The sequence below is a fragment of the Lepidochelys kempii genome, chromosome 6 (genome assembly GCF_965140265.1).
Source record: "Lepidochelys kempii isolate rLepKem1 chromosome 6, rLepKem1.hap2, whole genome shotgun sequence".
Lineage (NCBI taxonomy): Eukaryota > Metazoa > Chordata > Testudines > Cheloniidae > Lepidochelys > Lepidochelys kempii.
In genome coordinates this window covers 83,495,307-83,518,276 of record NC_133261.1, presented here as the reverse complement: position 1 = coordinate 83,518,276, position 22,970 = coordinate 83,495,307, and positions in this window count along the sequence as shown.

The following is a 22,970-nucleotide window of genomic DNA, read 5'->3' as shown; positions in this document are numbered from 1 at the left end:
ACAGACCTGGGCAGTGGGCTCAATTCCCACAGTATGACAGCATTGGACCTTGAGCATGTCATTAATCCTCGGATTATGATGCTTCATTAAACAAGGATGTGCAGATAAATTCATTAATTTTTGTGATGTACTCTGATACTGCACTGGTGAGAGAAGGGAGTATATATGTACTTAGAAAGACAAACAGGAGTGTGCTGAGATGAATGAATAAGAGTTAATACAGTTAGGAGGTGGATTAACTTTCACTAAGAAAAACAACTTCCTCAACCACAAGAGAAGAGTTTTTAGTTAAGAAATGTGGTAAACATTGGCATTACAAAAAGAAAAGGAGTACTTGTGGCACCTTAGAGACTAACCAATTTCACTTCATCTGATGAAGTGAGCTGTAGCTCACGAAAGCTTATGCTCAAATAAATTTGTTAGTCTCTAAGGTGCCACAAGTACTCCTTTTCTTTTTGCGAATACAGACTAACACGGCTGCTACTCTGAAAATTGGCATTATGGGGCATTTACACACCCCTTTGGCAGTCTGAGGAAGACCCTTGCAGAACTGGGCCAAATTCGTTTCCATGTCCTAGCTATATGTCATCTGAATAGACTGAACAGACTGCTCAATCCTATTCGATGGCCACCTGTGGGTTTCCATACTCTGAAAGGTATGTAACATTCAGCATGAATAAAACCCTGACAAATCAGCTAGTGTATCCGGCATTTTAGCTGTATTTTAATGTCATCTGCAGCATTCTCAGCTAAAGTAACATCTCCGCAATCAGTCTAGTATAAAAAGGCCTGTTTATAATAAATTGGTCAGCCTGTTATGTGCCTGTCTGTCCTGATGGGTAGAGAGAAAAGATTGCTACTTGTATAGTATGTGATATGGTTTTCAAAATGACCTAGTATAGAGTGGCTCCCAAATTATACAAATAATTTCCTTTATTTTTATTTCTGTTTATCACCTTTGTTTTCTTTATATCTCATCAGTGTTCTCAGAAAGAAAACCCCTTGCTTCTAAATTGTAGGCCTTCACTAGATTATGTCTGAGATGTGGCTATGACACAGCAAGTGAATGAAAAATAAATTGTTCTACCTTTTATCATCTGATTAACAATTGTGAACTTTAGTGGTCTGCACTAGAAACACTGGCAGGGTAAGTAATGTGCTAGTATTCCGAGAAATAATAATCACTTTTCCTTGTTAGTGAAGAATAATGACCGAAAGCAAGAGGCTCCAGACCTCTGGAATCACTCAAAGCTTTCATGAAAGAATCAGCAATCTCTTAGACACACTGTATCTCAACATTGAAATTGTGTATTACAGATTATGCTTCTTGTAAATAAAAGGACATTTTGTTATGCCCACTCTCAGTTGTCTTTCCCACTGTGACCTCTTTAATAGACCCCGCTGTGACCTATTGACTAATACAATGTATTATTGGTGAATCTTTCCAGAATGTTGCTGTCTGTTCAGGAGACAAAATGACTGGTTAGGAAGAATAAGAACAAAACTTTTTCAAAAGCTAACTTTGACCTTGACTATGGATTACAAATTCTTCATAACCTTTTTCTGTCAAGGTGAACAAGTTTTTTACTCTGAATGTTCTTTTCCCTCTGCTCATTGGCTCCTCTCTCCTCTCACTCTTTTACTTCAGCCAAAATATTATTGCCTCATGCTTTTCTTCTTCCTCTCCTCCTCCTCCCCTGCACTATCCTCATCACTCTTTTTCAGTGTTCCCTTCCCTTCCTTTATATTTTCTTTTAACCAATTCCCTCCTAAGATAAACTCCTCCAAAAATGTTTTTTAAAAGTTGTTGAATGAACACAATGTTTGCAAATCATCACATAGTTCATTCTATTTGCATGTTAGATCCCTTCTCCCTCACACTCTTTACCCTGTCTACATGGATTGTAAATTGTTCGGGGCACAGATTGTCTGGTTGTAGAGTGCCTAGCACAATGGATCACTGATCTAAGTTGGGGTCTTGAACTTCTACCATAACACAAATAACAAACATTTAATAGTACAGCTGTTGCTTAGATGTAGATATCAACAGAGGATTCACTGACAATTACTGCAAATTCCATAATATTTCCATTCATACTTATTTTTTAAAAGAATTAAAAATGGAATATGATAAACCATGATTAGCAGAAGATCTACACGATAGACATGAGTAATTCCAGGTTCCATTGTACTGCAATTATCTGAGCATGACATAATATGCCAAAGGGCACAGAAGAAACTAAATTAGTCACTCAGCTTGGTAAATTTAGAAACATTTATAGAAGTGATGCACATGCTGGAAAGGACAGTGTATGAAAAGTAGCATTATTGCCTTCTCTCACTGGTCGTCAAGAAGCACTGACATTGACAACAAGTTAAAAGTCTTTGACTTGCCTTTATGACAAGGTATGCTCAAAAGCTGTTTTCTTACTATAGGTGTATAAAACAGTAAGTAAAAACTAATGTTTACTAGAAAGAAATAAGTGTGTTTAGTTACTCTGTAGAGAGAATTAAATGAGCAGCTATTACTGATAGACATTAACAATAAATCTAGATGGTTGATTAGAATTTTGTACATAGTCTGCATTACCAATGCAATACTTGAGATAAAGGAAATATATTTGCATTTCATTATTTGGAACACATGATCATTGAGATTTGTTGTGGTGAAGCAGTTTAAAAATGTTTAATTTGTTACTAGTTTTCCTGTGTTACTGCACATTAAACACAACACAGTCAGGTAGTTTTTAGATTTCCCCCATGTAATATGGTACTAGGAGAGAAAAAACAAAACAATTCTGCTCCTCCCCCTATTCCTTGAGGTGGAATAGATGAAAGAAACTGTTGTATTATTCAGGAGGGGAAGCCTCTTCAGAGTTATGATAACCAGTTTTCCATTATGAGTATGATGCCGCAAGATGCTAAGCATCTTAAACTCCATTGAATTCAGTTCAATTCCTACTCTCTCTATTGACTTTAACAGAAGCCAAAAGTGCTCAGTTTTCTTGAAACATCAGTTTGTCTCCTATCGCTAAAGGACTCACAAATGATCCTTTCCCCTTCACATTTTGTAAATTAGTAAACAAAGGAGACTTTTACTGCCCAATTAGAAGAAAACTGGAGAAACCTCTTCTGAGACTTGGGGAATTTGAAATTCTTATAATGCTGTGTCTAAAGAGTGCTTTGGCCTAGCAACTTGAAGCATGTTTTATTCCAAAGATCTTGGTGAGATTTAGGTAAGAAGGGGCAATTTTGTAGAAAGTAAGTGTTGGATACATTATTGTTTGCAATATATGCTGTCTAATGTAGATAAGTTCTTCATATCAAAAGTTAAAGGTGTAATGTATTTTTTTTTAATTTGTTTACACAGTGAACAGTGTTAAGTTCTCTCATGGACATGGGCAGAGACTATACTGCAGGGCCCACAAAGCAGCCTCTGTTAAATACTGATCTCATTATTCTGACTTTATTCATCGTTTCCAAATTTAACCAAATAAAATTAACAATGCAGTTGGATTTTTTTTAATTTGGTATCGCCTACATTTGTCTACCCTAGTACTTACGACAGAGACAGAAACCTACAGTATTTTCCCCTAAGACAAGCAAAATGGCTGGAAACTAAAGATTTATCAAACTGTTGTACATTTTCCTAGAGTAACTGCTGCTTTATCTGTAGCAAAAATAAAGATATTAAGTGATGTCTAAGAAGAAATTTTGCTTGTATAGGCAGAAAGATGATTACATATGAGAGGAAAACTATACTTCCAACTTCTTGAGTTAAATTTAGCATGGACTTCTTTTAAAACTCCTTTTCAGCACTGGAGAAGAAATGTACATATACCAAGCTTCTAAAATATTGTTCTAGTCTTAATTGATGTTCACATGGACAGAAAATACACAAGGAATGTAAATGTGTCAAAATATCTGATGTACTGAATAAGTTTACTGTAACATAATCCATTCATTTATATTTTTTTTTTAAAAAAAAAAACCCTATTATTTCTTTTATTTCTCACTCACTTCAGGAAAAGCACTGCCCAAAAGATGTTGTCCCTCTTCTTTTTCTACCTTTCTTCTTTCACTACCTTACTTGCCTGTGTCCTTTTGTATGTCTTCTGATTAACTCGGAGTTCCTTGAGAAAGGAACAAATGTCATCTTTTCAGTCTGTCATTACTTTTATAGCACCTGAGGAAAAGAATAAATGCATATTTTTCTATATTCTTTGAGCAAAGTTGTCAGTGATCAAGGGAGTTATATAGGGCATGATGTACTATAACAAATTCATATTCCAAGAGGAAAAAAAAGTTGTTAAAATTCAGTTAAGGTTAAGAGTACATATCAGTAATCTGAGGGTAAAACATTAGAGATGTAATTATTTGAAAACCAAGCAGTCCAAACCCAAGAAACTCAGAGTTAAGGTTTCACTGAAAAGAAATCCAAAAATATTAGGATATGAAAAAGCATTGTTAAGGCACCCAGACAAACTTAACTCTGCCCTGCAGTGCTGTTATGCTAAAACACACAGTTCCGATTAAGGCATTTTAGTGTTTGTAGTCCCAGATTAGATATAACTGAATTTTAAAGACATATTTTCTCTTCTCATGGTGTCACTACAGAGCAGAATTAAGGTATATGGTGCCTCAACTGTGCATTTCTATACCTTAATGTTTGGATTTCTTTTAAGTGTAAATGTCTGTGTGCTTTATGGGCTCCCCTAGCAATGCTACCTTAATGTGCAATGGAGCCAAGACAGCACGGGTAAACTACAGTGGGGTGGGGGCAAGGGAGCCCCATGAAAGCCCATCAGTTCTCCCATTCTCCTACCTCCAGCCAATGGCAAGGCAGCAGACCCCCAACAGGGAGTGGAAGGCCCACCTAACCATGATTGTTCTCTCCGGTCAGCCTCCCTCTACACATGCTACAGTCAGTGCTGCATCCTTATCCTTTCCCTGCAGTTTTTCAAAAGTTGCTCCCCTATTGATTGCAGGGCAGGGCAGTGCCATGGAGAGCCTTTCAAGTGCACCGATGCCAAAGCTAGTATACAGCCACAGAACATTTTAAAGCATCAACAGTTGGGCCAAGCAGTCTATTATGATAGACTGAAAATATGTGTTAAGAGTTCCTTCCTTGAGTCAGAGCAACCAAAAGCATTGTTGTAAGCAAGTCAGTTCTAGAAGAAGGGTGGTGGTTGACTAAGTAACTTTTGATATCACATGGATTCCACTTAAGATTAGCCTGGTCCAGAGCCTGTATAGTTATAACCTTTAGATATATCAACAATCATTAATAACTTAGCTTAATTACAAAATAATTTCTTCAATGATATCCTATGCACAAGGTTTCAATTAATTTTAACTATATGGAAGTTTGAAAAATCTGTTGTTCCATTATTATCATTTGGGACAAAGGAAAGAATGACACATACTAAATTTCTTAAAGGATCCAGTTTTTTAATGAAATTGAACTAAAATTAATTAACTGATTTACTTGTAAATTCTCAGAAAATTCATTCTGTACTGAAAGATTAAATCCTGTACATTTGGAGGATACACCCTCATCTTTTTCATATGTAACAAAGACATTGATTCCTTGTTTTTTGTGCAAAACAGAAATCCATCTTAACACAGTCATAACCAGTACCTACATAATATAAACCACCTTATGTAAGAAATTTAATTAATATTTAAACCCCAGGTAAAAACATGAATATATACTTAGGCCTACATTTTCGAAAGTGATTAGTGACTCTGGGTGACTCCATTTTGCGTTGCTCAGCATAAGGTAAAGGGGCCTGATTTTGAGATGGTCCTGAGGAGCTGCTTTCTGAAAAATCAAGCCCTTCTAATGTGTCTCAGGTTAAACACCTTATTCATTTTGGGCCCACATTCCTAATTTCTATACCTATTCATTTCTGTGTGTAGAAAGTGATATTTGAAAAGTTAAACCAATCGAAGTATGAAATAAGAATTCTTGCCTTACAGTTCTTATGCTGTAATGATAAATGGCAAAAATGTGTGGTTTTTTTTAAAGGTGTCTAAAGTTACACGTGGACATAAGCGCCTATTTTAGACACCCAGTTTTTAAAGAAATCTTGATAAAGTATCCATTTAAAATCTGAAAATTATATTTTTTCATTTAATACATGTACACTGAACAAAGGAGTACACACTAAAAATGTAATAAGAATGTGTGGTTCCATATGAGTCACTAAGGCTCATCAGTGATCCATTATAATAAAGACATGGATGGAGCACTTTCATTACTTTTTCTACAGTGGAGTGCCCTAGAATATTTTTAAAATGCTGTCGGAAAGCACTCTGGAGTCTGTTTTGCTATAAAGTGCAATATCCACTGCTACCTGAATCTTGAGGAAAGTATTTAATGCATTTCTGCTCGTCTATAATAGTAGTATCACTTTATGGAAAGGTTCCTGCTGGGCTGGATTCAGGACTGAAAATGTGCTTTTTCTTATTTATAATTATAGTAAATCAGTGTTAGCCTTACATCACAGTATCAGATGATTAAACATATGATCTAGAATGCCAGAGGACCTGTGTAAGGATGACATCAATGGCGTTGGAACAATTTTTATAGTGAGGGTGCTGAAAGCCATTGAACAAAACTGCATATCCTGTATATGATTGAAACCACTTCAACGCCAGGGGGTGCTGCTGCACCCCCAGCACTCCTAGTTCCAGCACCCCTGGATATAGGGTTGCCAACTTTTTAACGCACAAAACCAAATACCCTAGCCCCACCCCTTCCCCAAGGTCCTGCCCCCCATTCGCTACATTCCCCTTCCCTCAGTGTCTCACTCTCCCCCACCCTCACTCACTATCACTGGGCTGGGGTGTATGCATGTATCATTTTTGTATTCAAAGTTATGAAGATTGGCCGTATACTTGTCTGATTCTAAGTAGGTTTTAGTGAAGCAGTTGATCAGCTTCTTGAGAAGAGACTATTCTCAGTAAGTGCCCAATCACGAAGCCCGTAAGCCAACAATGAACTTGAAGATGCAAATACATATCTGAGCTTTCCCAGGAATGTGGCTTGGCTGGTGAGGAACTCAGTCATGCATGGACATTTGACTTGCCCAGGTGACTCCAAAACTCCATTTTAGAGCTGGTCTTTGCATAGGAGAGAGGAGATGGTCTCCATCCACGAGAGAGTCTATTTAAACCCCTGGGAGACCCCTCCATTTTGTCTTCAGCTGGCTAAAGAGACAGCCTCTCCACCCCACAAAGATACCTGAAAGAAACTGGAACAAAGGACAGTAACTACAGGTGGGGGGGGGTGAGTGATTGCTGGACCCAGACTAGAAGGATCTTAAGCACTCTAAACTCTCATTGACCACCTCTCAGTAACCCCTCAGCACCTCACAAAACTGGATCCTAATATTTTATGGTGAAGGTTGATAGAACCAAAATTTGGCCAACTCTTTCCTTTACCTATATGCTTTTAAAGTCCATGAAATTATTTATCTATTTCTCTAAGTAATTAAATGCTTCTCCCCCACTTAAAAACGAGTTGCCAGCATTAGTAGCAAAGTCACGAGCAATGCTACAACAACAAACTTGGTGTATCTACATGATGAAGAATAAAAAGGTCTTTAAGGAAACAGATTTAACTTTCATGCATCCAGGAGGTTATTTTATAGAATTGTAAAATATTTGGTTTCAAAGTTCAAACTCTGTTTAGCTTGATGGTGTCCTTTAGTATCACACAGTTAAAAAGCGGAGAAAAAACAAGGTTTCCTACAGGCATACTATCAAAGCCCCATCCAAATGGGTGCTCCCCTAAAACACACAAGAGAAAAAAATCACAACACTGTAGTCCGGTGGAGTAACTCTGGATTTACAGTGGAGGAGCAGAGCAGAATCTGGCCCAGTGTAAATTTACATTGGTTTTCCCCAGCGTGGATGAACTAATTCATCTTGTAGAATCTGAGACTGATGGAAAATGAAAGGCAGGTTCTTCAAAGGAACACAGTCAAAGCTGGTAGCTCCCAAAGTGTGACTTTCCTATGTACTCAGTAACAGATGCTCTTGAATTTGAATGTTGTAGGGTCAAAACAGTGCACATTTTGAAAAACTAAAATTAAATAGGCATAGCAGAGCTTATGCATTTTTTAAAAACAAATTCAAGTTATTGGCTAGACACAAACACAGGCTGTAGCAATGTCAGATTCCTGTAGAGAAGTGTTAGAAAAAGAAACAAAAGATCCAGAAATCAAAAAGAAGCTAAATTAGTAATGAATTCTGGAAATGCATGCCTCATGGGGGCATGGTAGATTTATACCATAACTTAATCAATTATGTGGAGAAGGGCTAGAAAATGGCTCATTACCCTGATCAATGCTTCCTTTAATGCTCACAGTTCTATCCAAACCAAGTAAGTAAAGCTGGGAAAATACCACAAATGAATGTTTCTGAGTAGTCATGCGAATTAAAAAATGAATTTGTTTTGGCTCTGTTTGTATTCCTTTTGGGTAAGCCTTCTGTGAACATGTAAGTGATTGAGATTTACTCCCATACATGTTAAAGAAAGCAGATTTTAGAGTGCCAGCACAAATATTCATGGCTATTTAATTTTATACTTGCATATGGGAGTGTTTCTTTTGGAAGTAGGTTATTTTATATTGGATAGCACTCTTCTTGACAAAGCAGGAGGACAGGGGTCCAAAAAAATCCTTTGCAAGATCTCCAGGATCTGTATTTAGAACAGTAGCATTTGCAAAAAAGATCTCAATCCTGAAAGAGACCCTAATAGAGTGTTTTGTAGATCACCTCCCCGCCCATTTGTGATCATGCAGAACTCCTCTTTATTAATTTTTTTACAACACTGATGTGGCAACTAGCAATTGCTTGTGCAAATAAAAATATTTGGAGATACAGACATATTTTTAGCCCTTCAGTTCAGTGTAGCAGTTGGAAATAATGAAGAGAGACTGGGCTGTGTGACCAGCCATTTCTTCATGGCCCACCAGCCAGTGCTCTTCATAAACCACAGTTTTGGATACCATTAATCCCTCAATATAAAGTAATCAATAATCTCTGGAAACACAAAATAGATATAAAGGAGGATTAAATATGCACTACTGATATTACAAGACAGCTGAATTGAAATTTTGGCTCCTTTGAAGTCACTGGCAAAACTCCCCTTGACTTCAGTGTAGCCAGGATTTCCCACTCTGTTAATGACTCATTATGTGACCTTCGGGAAGTTACTTGAGCACCTTGGGCCTCAGTTAAAATAGGATAAGAATGCTTACCCCACTTTGGAAAACACTCAGCTATATAAATGAAAAATGTCATACCTTGTCCATGCAAAGTACAAAAAGGAAAACTTGCTTAAGAAGTGAAGTCTTAAAAATGCTGTGCTATTATAATATAGATTTCTTCTACTATCTGACAAAAAAATCTTGAAAGTATTCACACCGTGACTGAAGCACAAATAGTGTAGTTCTGAGAGACACCACAGAGATCTGAGTGAGATTTTCTTGTTTTCTTCACTTATCATACAAAACTCCCAGTATACAATCCCCAGTCTTGAAACTGCAACAGCTTTAACCACATTTGTGCTGATTAATGTATCGTAGGTGGGGTAGAAAACAAAAAATACACATCTTCAGTGTCCTGTGTACCCTGGGGCAAAAATGCCAATGTTCGCACCTAATACGGCAACCACATTCCAGTTAATTCCAAGAAAAAAAAACTGTAATAAAAATGTATTTAAAAACCCCATTTATTTTATCTACTTCAACTTATATAGTACCTCATGCCATGCTGAAACATAACAAGGCACTCTTTACAGAATAAATAGAATAGTTTAATATTACAGTCAGCCAGTAGCGTGAAGCTCATGTGTGGCAGGAAGTGTTTTTAGTTTTGATTTAAAGAATTATAGTGACAGACTCTCTGACATTCCTGTGCAGGGAGTTTTAAGAGAGAAAAGATGCTAAATGGCTGAATTAGTAGCCACACATTGGCAATTTAAGGTGATGTTGAGACAAGCCCAGGCCAGCTTAAAATGACTTCAGCTATCATAAGGGGATATCAGTTTCTTCTAAGATTCACAAAGGGAAATTTTTTAAGTCAAGAAGAACATCTTGAAGCTCATACACATTTTGATTATCAACCAGTGTAACCTTACTTGAATTGGAGGTCAGAATCCTATCAGAAGGAGTCTATTAATTGAAGAGAATGAAGGAAAGGCATGAATACAAACCTTAGCGATAGCAAGGGAGAGACGGAACAGATTTCTAAATTAGAAGGCAGCTGATCTTATCATGCCACAAACAAACATGCCAAATCAAAAGACTAAAAGCAGCTGGGACCTATAAGCTTCTAGCCATGAGTGAAGCCTGCTTTAAGACAAGAGCCACCAAGGGGAAGAGTAGAAGAATTGAATTGCATGGACAAGTGTACGTCAGGGTATTTTTAAGCTAGCATGGTGGTAACAAAAGCCATTCAAACTCTTCAGCCCTGGAAGAGATGTAAAGATGACCAGAAAAGTGTGAGAAGGCAGAGAAGAATGAGCATTAGAATATATGTAGTACAAAAACAATATTTTTCTATATTTAATTTTTTTCATTTAAGGTAGTGCTTGAGAATTGATATGTGGCCATGATAAGGACTCGTATAAATACTTTCTTTCTTCCAGTACATAGACCTACTCTGTCTTCCCCTTTCAGCTTCACTGTAGAGCTTCTGCTTAACCAGATTGCCAATGCTCCCCTGCCTGGTTTCCTGGGCCAGTTTTAAAGAAATCTATTCTTACAGGAATGTGACACTAACAGCCCAGGAGACTGAATTCCTGTGCTAACCTGCAGAATAAGTATGGCACAGTGAAAAACACTGTATGCCTCCTCAGAGTCCTTTAAACCTAACCTTGGTGGACTAGGAAATCCAGTTTCTGGTTCTGTCACCAGGCTTTCTGTGTGTGTTTGGGGAGTTCCCATTAGTAGTAGATTCCAAAGCTAAGGGTCCACCATGAAAAAACAGCCTATCACCAGTCTCTCTCTCTTTTAAATGGAGGGAAGACCAGCTTGAGCACCTACACTCAGTGTAACTATGGCAGCAGCGCACTGGGAAAGAGGTGGTCTCTCAAGTAGGCAAGTCCCAGACCACTTAGGGCTTTACAGGTCAAGACCAACATCTTAAATTTCACCTGAAAACAAACAGTCAAGTCAGATACAGAGGCACTGATGTCATGCACACCTGGTGATCAGACTGCTTTGAAAGCAGGGTGTCACTGAGGTATCAGTTAACATTTTTGGGTTGACTTAAGGTAAGCCCCATGTACAGTGCACTGTAGTAATCAAGACTTCGAGGGACAAATCCATGGATCTGAGTAGCAAAGTCCTCAGAAAGTTGCTGTTTCCTAGTAAGGCATAGATAGACAAAAGCATTCCTGGACACTGCCTCTATATGATCAAATGTCATCTGCGGATCCAACAATATCCACAGAATCATTTTAAATGTGTGCTTGCAAAAGCAACTTCAGGTTTCTGAATTTTAAAAATAGTATATTTGATTGCATTTTGCACCATACAAAAACCTAACACATTTAATAAATTTTCTACCCACCTCTCAGCAAAAACAAAATGCCTGTTTTAAATACATTGTGGGAGGGGGAGTGATTTTTTTCCTCTTCATCACTTCACAAGAATTAAACAATGTGGGGGCAGATGTTTTCCCAGACTGCCATCAGGAGAGGTGTAATGCAAGATAATGGATGAAGCAATAATAAAAATACTTCAGATTCTGTAGAATTCAAAATGATTTACAAGCTCGAGGCCTGCTCCTGAGATTCCTGACTCATGATCATGCCTACCCCTTTAGGAACAGTGCTATAAACTACAATACACTCTAAGAACACTACCTGGACAATAACTGTATACAAGTGCTTGCACAGCACTATAATGGGGACCATACTGAAGTCTGTGGTATCAAATTGGATTGCTTAGAATTAAGAAGAGGCATGGGCTAGTAATTCTCAAATGAGTGATGGTGCCAAGGAAACAATAGCAGCAGTTTCTTTCCTTGACAGCATCAGCAGCTTGGGTCAAGCACTGCTTCACTGGAGGGCATCATGCTTCAACAATATAGCTAGTTGGTAATGCCATCCCCTTTACACTTCTCAGACTACAATGCATCTACCTAAGTACTTACATGGCCTGCCCATCACCAAGTCTGTGGTAGAGCCAGGAATTGAATCCAGGTCTCCTGAGTCCCAGCATAACCCGTTCATCACAAAACCATCTTTCCACTTGTGAGAGGCAACCTCTGAGAGCAGCAGGGCTAATGCTGCTGCATCTGCCGCAAAAAGGTTGTGGTAATGGTACAGATGGCCTGAAAGGGACATTATCTCATGAGGTGGTACACAGGGAGATGATGTGTGTTGGCACCAGCTTTTCGCCTCTGAATCTGGATTCAAACCCTATCAAAAGTGAAAATGATGTCATTCTAATCCCCAACTGTTCATATCACAAAACCACCACACATTTGGCATGGCTTCTTTTTGAGAAGCCTGGGACCAAAATAACAGGGATAATGCAACTCAGGATTGAGATGCTTTGGCATGAAGCTGAAATGGTGCCTGCCTGCACTATGCTTGGCTCCAGAAAGTGCTAATTTTCACTTTCATGGGCACAAAAAATCACTCCAAATCCAGTTTGAATAATGAGGAGAAACAAAAAACCCCTCATATTTAGCCTAAACAAAACCACATATACTTGTTTGCTTACTCCAAGCAATTGAAAATGAATATAAGGGGTATATACTGGTCCAGATCTGTTACTAATTTCTAGAGGTTACGTAATATGATATTGGTAATATAGTTATATTCAAGTTGTTTCAGGCAGTGGTAACAACAGGACACTGAAGTTCTAGATAACCATAGTTTACAAGCATCAAACAAATTAAATGGGTGGGAGGCATGCTATTCTGTGGGAGTCCCATACAATGCTTTCACTGTGAAAGTTAACATTTGGCACAACAAAGGTATCCTCCATGAATCTTCTTCATGGGACGTGCAAGAATCTGCACTTTTAGATAGCAGTGGATTAAGATCTAAGTTTATTTGTCTGTCTGTTTTAAGGCAGTGCACATAATCAAGAGAAAGCAGCACAGATCCTGTCAGGTGGCAGTTACACATGTGGCATGGCCTGTAATAATTTTGGAGTCTGGATGTCATTTCATCTCAAGCCACGGCTGGAGCACTCTGAACATATCCATCCTCTCTTGTAGGCTTTATATCTATCCATCAAAGAGATGGCAATAGTAGGGACTACTCCATGGATGGCATGACCAAAGGAGATGATAATCCTCCCAAATAGAGGCAAAAGTTGCAGGACATCTGGTACAGTATTCCTTGTGCTCTTGAAGAGATGTTATGATTTTTCAATAGGCTGGCTAATCTTTTTTTAAATACTGAGCATACTCCCAGACAGTACCACATGTTCTTTTTCAAGCATGTATCATCACATAATTCTTGAGCTCTCTAACAGCTCTTTCAATAAGGCCAATCTCCAGCACTAATTTTTTTTTTTTAAAGAAAAAGACCAATGATAAAAAAAATCAGATATCAAAGTTACCAACAGGAAGAGGCACTAATGCCATCTTGGAAACTGCTCCCGAGAGATTTCTTGCTGTCCTTAAAAAATGTCACTTTTGTTCAGTAGAACCTCAGAATTACGAACTGACCAGTAACCAAACTCCTCATTTGGAACCAGAAGTACATAGTCAGGCAGCAGGAGAGACAAAGAAAACAAAACAAAAAAACCAAAACCTTACTCCCCCACAAATACAGCGCTCTACTGTGTTAAATGTAAACTACTAAAAAGAAAGGGGGGGGAGCAGTATTTTTCTTCTCTATAGTAAAGTTTCAAAGCTGTATTAAGTCAATGTTCAGTTGTAAACTTTTGAACGAACAACCATAATGTTTTGTTCAGAATTATGAACAGCCTCCATTCCTGAGGTGTTCGTAACTCTGAGGTTCTACTGTACAAATAAATGCACAACTAAAACACATTAGACATGAAGAGACATGGAACTGAGGAGTAATCATCTAATATGACATTCATTTTTATTATTTTACACATAAGGTGGTTTCATAGCATAGTGGCCATGCAAGATTCTGGTGGCATTTTCTTTCAGGCTTCATGCAGTCCTTGCCCACACCTCTGGGAACCAATACTTCATACTGTAATTAAGAAATCTATGCTGTAGCTCAAGTACTCACTAAATGCAGAAGCTGCCAGTTTGTCTGATTTATTAAGGTCACACACACAGTAGGTGGGTTTAATTTTTAGACAGCGTTTAAAACAGTTGCTTTGATCTTTAGCATATTTAGGGGTCAGTAGGTAACAGCATGATGCCTTCTCTACTACTTCCCCTTTGACAGTAGGGATAGGAGGGGCAGGTTTTTCCCACTTCTGTCAGTGTTAATATTCTATGATGGATCTGAAAACACTTGGCATCTATTTTGCCTCTCTAGATGCTTTGGCTCATATTTCTAAAAGTTTTTGACATAGCATTACTGTCAATAAAACTGGATTTTAATGGAATATACAAGCACTTCAATGATGAACAGGGAAATTTGGGAGGAGGGGGCATATGACTTTGTTCCAGGGTTGTAATTCAAACTAGAGTTGGGAGAGTAACTGATTTTTTGATTTGCTGGCAATTCTGAAAAACAAACATACATGTTTCAGGTTGAACTGAAAATGTAAATTTTGGGGACGGATTTCTTTTTAAGTTTTTTACTTTGGGTCAAATGAAACATTTTGTTTCAATTTGATCACTTTAAAACATTTTTAATTTTTTTTTAAACTAAAATTAAAGGAACTAACCAAAAATCAAAACATTTATTCTGAAAACATTGAAAGAAACCATTTTTGGTTTTGTCACCAAATTTGCATTTAACCTTTTTTTTTTTTGCCAAAACGTTTTATATGAATAATTTCATCCATCTGTAATGCAAACAGAGCCATAGAAAAAGGAAAAAGAGCAAGGAAGTAGTCCTCAGGTGGTAGTTTGTGGTTTCAGGGAAACCCAGGCTGCTGACTACATCTAGGCCTGTGACTGGAAACTTGAAATATGGGAGACTCAAGGCTCCTCTTCTCTCAGCCAGAAGGAATCCTGTAGAGTGCAGTCCCAGAACTGTGAGAATTTTTCAGCCTCCCTCTGCAGAGCATGCTAGGGTAGGAGGAAAGGATATAAACAGCCTGCTTCCCTGGTAAGAGGAGACATTGTGCAGTGAGCTGGAGAGCTGGCAGCCTCTCCAAAAGAGGGAAATTCCACTGGTCTTGTTTGAACTTTTCAAATATTAGGTCTCAGGGAAGAGTATGGGATTCCCAGCAGGATTGCTTGTGAGGAAGAAGTCTCAGGAAGGGGCTATTTTCTTTAGTTTGCACTTTACTACAAGTTTTCTTCAGTTTGCCTGATTCTGAACTTTGTCTGGCAGACCATTTGGTTCCTCAGACCACCACCTACGCCCAGCCTTCTGTGGATAACAGCCTGCTATGGGGACACATTTGACAAAATGTGCTTTTCTAAAATTATAGTAATAGATTCAGAGATTCCAAGGCCAAAAGGGATCATTGTAATTATCTAGTATAACACATGCCATAGAACTTCCCCCAAATAATTTGTACAGAATATCTTTTTGGTAAAACGTCCAATCTTCATCCACACAATCAGTCCTATCCACCACAACACTTGGTAAATTGTTCCAGAGGTTAATTACTCTCAACATTAAGAAGTAATACCTTATTTCCAGTTTGTATTTGTCTGGCTTCAACTTCTAGCCATTGGCTTGTGTTCTACCTTTCTTTAGTAAATTGAAGAGCCCATTATTAAATATTTATTCCCTGTGTAGATACTTGTAGACTGTAATCAAGCCACCCCTTAACCGTTTCTTTGTCAAGCTAAATAGATAGACTCAAGGAATTCAATCACTAAAAGGCAGGTTTTCTAATCCTTTAGTCATTCTCACGGCTCTTCTCTGAGCCCTCTTCAATTTATCAACATCCTTCTTGAGTTGTAGACATCAGAACCGGACAAAGTATTCTAGCAGCAGTCACATTGTGACAAATATAAAGGTAAAATAACCTCTCTATTCCTATTCAAGATTCCCCTGCTTATGCATTTCAGGATCACATTAGTTCTTTAAGCCATAGTGGATATCTTTACACAGCAACTAGACATCTGACTCAAGCTCGTGGGGCTTAGGCGGTTGGGCTGTTTCACTGCTGTGTAGTCATTTGGCCTTAAGCTGCAGCCCAGGGTCTAGGAGCATGTGCGGTGGAAGGGTCCCAGAGCTCAGACTCCAGCCTGAGCCCAGAAGTCTGCATAGCAATGAAACAACCCCACAGCCTGAGCCCCACAAGCTTGAGTCAGCTGTCATGGGCCAGCTGAGGGTGTCTAGTTGCTGTGTGGAAATACCCAATGTGGTCTAAAGAATTAATGTGATCCTGGGAGTTCACATTCAGCTGATTATTCAACATGACTGCCAAATCTTCTTCAGAGTCACTGCTTCCCAGAATCTAGTCCCCCAACCTGTAAGTATGACCTATATTCTTTTTCCTATATGTATTCATTTAGCAGCATTAAAATGCATATTGTTTCCTTGCACCCATTTTACCAAACGATCCAGATCACTTTGAATCAGTTAATTGTCCACTTCATTATTTACCACTCCCCCAAATTTTTTGTCATCTGCAAATTTTATCAGCGATGATTCATGTTTTCTTCCAGATCATTAATAAATAGCGTAGGACCAAGAATGGACACCTAAGAGGACCCCACTGGAAACACACCTGATTGTAAATGTGGAATCAATTACATTTTGAAAGCTATGAGTTAGACTGTTTTTAATCCGCTTAATGTGTGCCATGTTAATTTTATATTCTAGTTTTTTAATCAAAATGTTGCGCAGTACTAACTCAAATGCCTTAGAGAAGTCTATGTATATTATATCAACACTGTTACTTTTAATAACCAAACTTGTAATCTCATCAAAAAATATATCAAGTTAGTTTGACAGGATCTATTTTTCATAAACCCATGTTGATTGGCATTAAGTACATTACTGTCTTTTTAATTCTTTATTAACTGAGTCCCATTTCAGTTACTTCTTTATCTTGCCAAGGAACAAGTTCAGGCTGACAGATTTATAATTACCCAAGTCATCTGATGAGCCCTTTTTAAAAATTGGGTCTATATTAGCTTTCTTCCAGTCTTCTGGAATTTCAAAGACACATTGAATATCTACTGTAATGGTCCAGCAAGCTCCTCAGTCAGCTCTTTTAAAACTCTTTGACGCAAGTTATCTGGACCTGCTGATTTAAAAATGTCTAACTGTAGTAGCTTCTGTTTAACATCTTCTAGAGATACGAGCAAAATGAAAAGAGGGTCATCGTGTGATGAGATATCATCTGTTTTCCCTCATTTACAGAACAGAAACATTTATTGATACCTCTGCCTTTTCTGCATTTTATTGATATTCTACCATTTCCATCTAGTCAGAATACTTTCTTTTTCTATTCTGTTTAAGAAACTCCTTATTGTCCTTAACTCTGCTGGCCATAGATTTCTCTTTTTGTAGGAGTGCTTTTCTTATTTGTATTCTATCATTCCTAACTTCTGATTTATATTCATTACTATCAACTTCCCCTTTCTTCTATTTGTCATTTTTTAAAATTTATAGCTGCCTTCACTTCTCCTCTAAACCAGGCTTTTAAAAAAAACAATAAAAACAAAAACAGCACCACCTTCTTCCTCGATTGTGGCTTTTTGGGCATCTAGTAAATTATTCTTAAACAATTCTCAATTATAATTCACATTTTTCTGATTAAATTCTTCATTAGAACTGATTTAGCTCATAGTTGTTTTTAGCTTTGTGAAATTGGCCCTATTAAAAACACCAGGTATATATATTTCTGGTCTGGACTTTATTCTGTTTGCACATTATAAATATAATCAAGTCATTATCACGTATACCTAAGCTATCATTAATTTTTAGTTCTGTGATCAGTTCTTCTTTATCTGTTAAGACAAGGTCTAGTAAAGAATTCCCCTGTGTTTTTTGAGTTAGGGAATTGTCATCTGTAATGTTTAAAAATTCCAAGGATGTTTTAGGAGTGGCAGTGAGAGATTTCCAACATATGTCACTCAAGGTGCAGTCCTCCATGGTTATGCACCCTTTTCCCAAAACATTATAGGTAAGTGAGTAAGGAGGTGCTCATTCTTTTCCCTAGTGTGATTTGGTGGTCTGTAGCAGACACCATCTAATACCCCATATTGTGCTTTCTGAGTTAGGTCATTTATCCATAGGGATTTAAGATCATTTTCTTCCAAGTTATCAGTTACTTGGAAACAGGTAATGGAATTTTTGACAGAGTGCCACTCCCCCTCAAAATCTGATATTCCCCATGTACTCACTAACACAGTTTTATTACCTGTTTCATTATACATGCTTGTTGTATTTATCAGCTGTAGTATTTATCATTGGAGTTAATTCATGTTGCTGGAATTATTCAAAGGTAGACTGGTCCAAATACTTATAAATACACAACACCATAAAGGGACAATCCTGGACAGAGAGATATATCACCATTGCTAGCTGCAGGAGGTTATTGCCTATTGTAATAGGTCATTGCCTTCCGTAATCTTTAAAAATATCCACAAAAAAGAAAAGAAGTACTTGTGGCACCTTAGAGACTAACAAATTTATTTGAGCATAAGCTTTTGTGAGCTACAGCTCACTTCAGCGGATGCACGTAGTGGAAAATACAGTGGGGAGATTTTATATACACAGAGAACATGAAACAATGGGTGTTACCATACAGACTGTAACAAGAGTGATCAGGTAAGGTGAGCTATTACCAGTAGGAGAGCGGGGGTGGGGGTGGAGGGTGAACCTTAGTAGTGATAATCAAGGTGGGCCATTTCTAGCAGTTGACAAGAATGTGTGAGGAACAGTAGGGGGCTGGGGAAATAAACAAGGGGAAATAGTTTTACTTTGTGTAATGACACATCCACTCCCAGTCTTTATTCAAGCCTAAGTTAATTGTATCCAGTTTGCAAATTAATTCCAATTCAGCAGTCTCTCGTTGGAGTCTGTTTTTGAAGTTTTTTTGTTGAAAGAATTGCCACTTTTAGGTCTGTAATCGAGTGACCAAAGAGATTGAAGTGTTTGCTGATTGGTTTTTGAATGTTATAATTCTTGACGTCTGATTTTGTCCATTTATAAATCAGACGTCAAGAATTATAGTAGTGGATTCTTATTAGGAGAGGCTAATGAAAATCTTAATTGAAATATAAACACATGCAGTCAGCCAAACTTTAGGCAAATTCTATTTATCACCCTGCTGCATATTGGTTATTTGTTGAATGCTGTGTAGCCAGTCCACTAGCCCTTTTGCACATAACATGGGAAATAGAAATGACACACAATGCTGAAATCTAGCTAGTGAAGGAATGATTTTTGTAACATGCACCTGAGCTGAGGCAGGCAGAGTGGGCCTTTCCTTCTTCTGATGTACTCTGCCTTAAATTGCATTCCAAATCCACTTTTGCCAGAGATTAGCAGGTCTGGTCATCAACCCAGAAATGCATAAGAGACCATACATTAGTCTCAATTTGCCTTGATAATGCTCCCCTTGTTTATGCTGGTACACTGATGCACCTGTTACAGAGAAGACAATATAAACAGCCAACCCTAAGTACATGTACTGAACATGAATATTCTCTTATTTCAAGTTTTTGATGCACTCAAGTGGACACATATAATGGTGATGGAATCTAATTTTTATTGCTAAACTTGAATTAGTAGTTGTTGGAGGCAAATTATTAAGGGACTTTTTGATAGTTCTATCATTCAGATGGGATGCTTGGTCAAAGCCTTATTTCAATTACCTATGTTAACAAATAGTATTAAAAAAAAAAGAGAGAGACTCTCAACAAATGTCCAAAAAACTATAAGCAGAAAAATGAAATGATTTGCTAAAGACTAGAAAGCCAGAGTCAGGATGAGAATGGAGGAGGTGCTTTTCCTCAGTCCCATACTTACACCAGTATAACAGGATGCCTATCATACTAGCCCGGTGACTCTCCTTGTAGCCAGAGGCCACAGTTGCTGCTCAGGGCATCCAGTTCAGTTGCAGACAACTGGTGGCTGGGATGGAGCTTAGTACAGACCTCTTGCTGCCAGAAGCTTGTACTATTTGTAACTACTTGCTCTTTGGCTATCTTGACTAAGTCATGGAAATGAGCGCAGGAGCTATGGGCGGTGATAGTTGGGTCTTTCATAACACTAGACCTTTTCTAAATGTCAGGGGCATGCGGTGCCGCCACCATCACCAGTCTCTCAACATAGAACAGATACTCAACATGCACTGGGTATGGGCTAACTTTGGCTTTCGTTTTACCCTGTTGTAAAGCTGTAGTTGAAACTCCACTGACTTGACTGGGCTTGTTCCAGATTTACACTAGTGTAACTGATATCAGAACCCAGCCCAACTGATGTAGCAGGTGGGCAAAATAGGCACTTTTTTTTTGCTGCCCTGGAGCACGCTCAAGCACAGAGATGGCAGGGTGTTTGGGAGATTTAATTTTGCACCTCATTGTGGTTATTTATGCCTAGTTTTGAAGGCAGAGGTTTGTACAGAAAATATCTTGAAATACACTAGCCTCTCAGGTGTGGAAAATAAATAAATAAATCAAAGAATCAGAGACCACTCAAAAAGTATGCCCCACCAGCTGGCAACAAGTGTGGAGTAGACAGTACATACTCCTACACAGTCTGGAATAGCCACAACAGCCACACAGAGTACAGCACACAGAGCCTCCCCTAAGTAACGTTTGGCTCTGCTCCAACCTTTTGCAGAGCTGCTGCGGTATAGTGCATTTAACATATACATTTTGAAAATGTAAAGTTGAATTATATTGCCCCAATCGACAAAAATGGAATAATACTGACTTTAGTAGCAGCTGAGTACAGATACTGACTCTCAGGAATGAGCTAGACCATTAATACTGAATGCAAAGAGCACTACAGTGAGTGCAGATTCAGCTGGAGAAAACTACATATGTAATGTCTTCTATCATGGATATTACTGCTGATGGAGACACCTAGAACACGAGAGGACGTGATACTGTCCTATTAAAGTCAATAACAGAACTCCCACTGACTACACTGGAAGTAAAATTGGACCTTTTTTATGCTAAGAAATTGGAGGCAATATTCTATACAAATTATGTTTCAGAGTAACAGCCGTGTTAGTCTGTATTCGCAAAAAGAAAAGGAGTACTTGTGGCACCTTAGAGACTAACCAATTTATTTGAGCATAAGCTTTCATGAGCTACAGCTCACTTCATCGGATGCATACTGTGGAAACTGCAGAAGAGGAGGAGGAGAGTGAGTTTGTGGGGGGGGAGGGTGAGAAAACCTGGATTTGTGCTGGAAATGGCCCAACTTGATTATCATACACATTGTAAGGAGAGTGATCACTTTAGATAAGCTATTACCAGCAGGAGAGTGGGGTGGGAGGAGGTATTGTTTCATGGTCTCTGTGTATATAATGTCTTCTGCAGTTTCCACAGTATGCATCCGATGAAGTGAGCTGTAGCTCACGAAAGCTTATGCTCAAATAAATTGGTTAGTCTCTAAGGTGCCACAAGTACTCCTTTTCTTTTTACAAACTATGTTGCAGCTCCCCTTGTTCCCCAGCCCATCACAAGTCACATTTTAACCCTATTATTTAAAATAATTTGCCTAAATTTGAATATATCCAAATAGGATCTAATCTCTGAATGACTGTTCTTCAAATCTGAATAATATCACTTGTTCAGCCCCTCCTCTAGCAAACAACTTTCATAATCTCCCCCCCTTGATCATAATTTTTGTATACATACAGTATATGTTGTTTGTAATGTGTGTTTTTCCTTTCCATTGTAAACATGCTGTGTTGAAATGTGTTAAATTCATTTAAAGTGGTTTCATTTTAATATACCTTCAATTTATCAGAGACTGGTTTAAATCTATAAAGAGCCATATATTAAACAGTCTTCAATAGTCTATGAAAAGAACTAATTTATGATGTTTAGTATTATGCATTATATGGTTTCTTTATTTTTCACTCACTTGATCATGCTGTGAAAATTCATGAATATTTAACTATTAAATGAAATGCAAAATTTTCATTATCATTTTATTGAAAACTTGACATCTTAAAATACCATACATACCATTAGTATTCTACTGCATTGTCACCTTATTGAAAAATGCTGCTAAAAAACAATACAGCCATTCAGAGAAAAAAAAATTGTCCGCCCAAGGCTATTAACTATAGTTCTACACATACATTAGTGACAAATATGTGAAGCAGCCAATGCTCACAAAAGATGTCACTAAAATGCTAGGAAACAACTGTAACCATAGAAACCATCTCACACTGCAATCTGAACATCTTTTGTCAGTGTTTGACTAGAAATGAGATGCTTAAAATCATTAGGCTATCAAAAAATCTGAACATCTCTTCATTGAAATTTACATATTTAAATATTTTGAAACCTGCAAAAACTTCAACATGATACTTTCATAAAATATTGTTTCAGCTCTTAGCCCTCAACTATCACTTTAGATATAACAACAAAAATTATACATGAAGACTTACAATTTCCCCCCCTCTTTTTTTCGGCTGTGTGTACTGGATGAAGAATCTAAGCAAAAGGGAGAATGGGTTAGGAGTGAGGACTATTTACCAACCTCTCTCTACCCCAAATCTTCACAATTTTGGCATTCCTCACCTCCACTTATATATTCTTTTATTTTAAACCACCTACAGTCTTAAACGCTACCCAGTGTAGTGACAAGATTAGAGATTTCATAAACCTTCATGACAGTAAGTACAAAATTGTCTCTAGATAATGAGATACTTGAATAAGAAATTTTCCACCTGGCT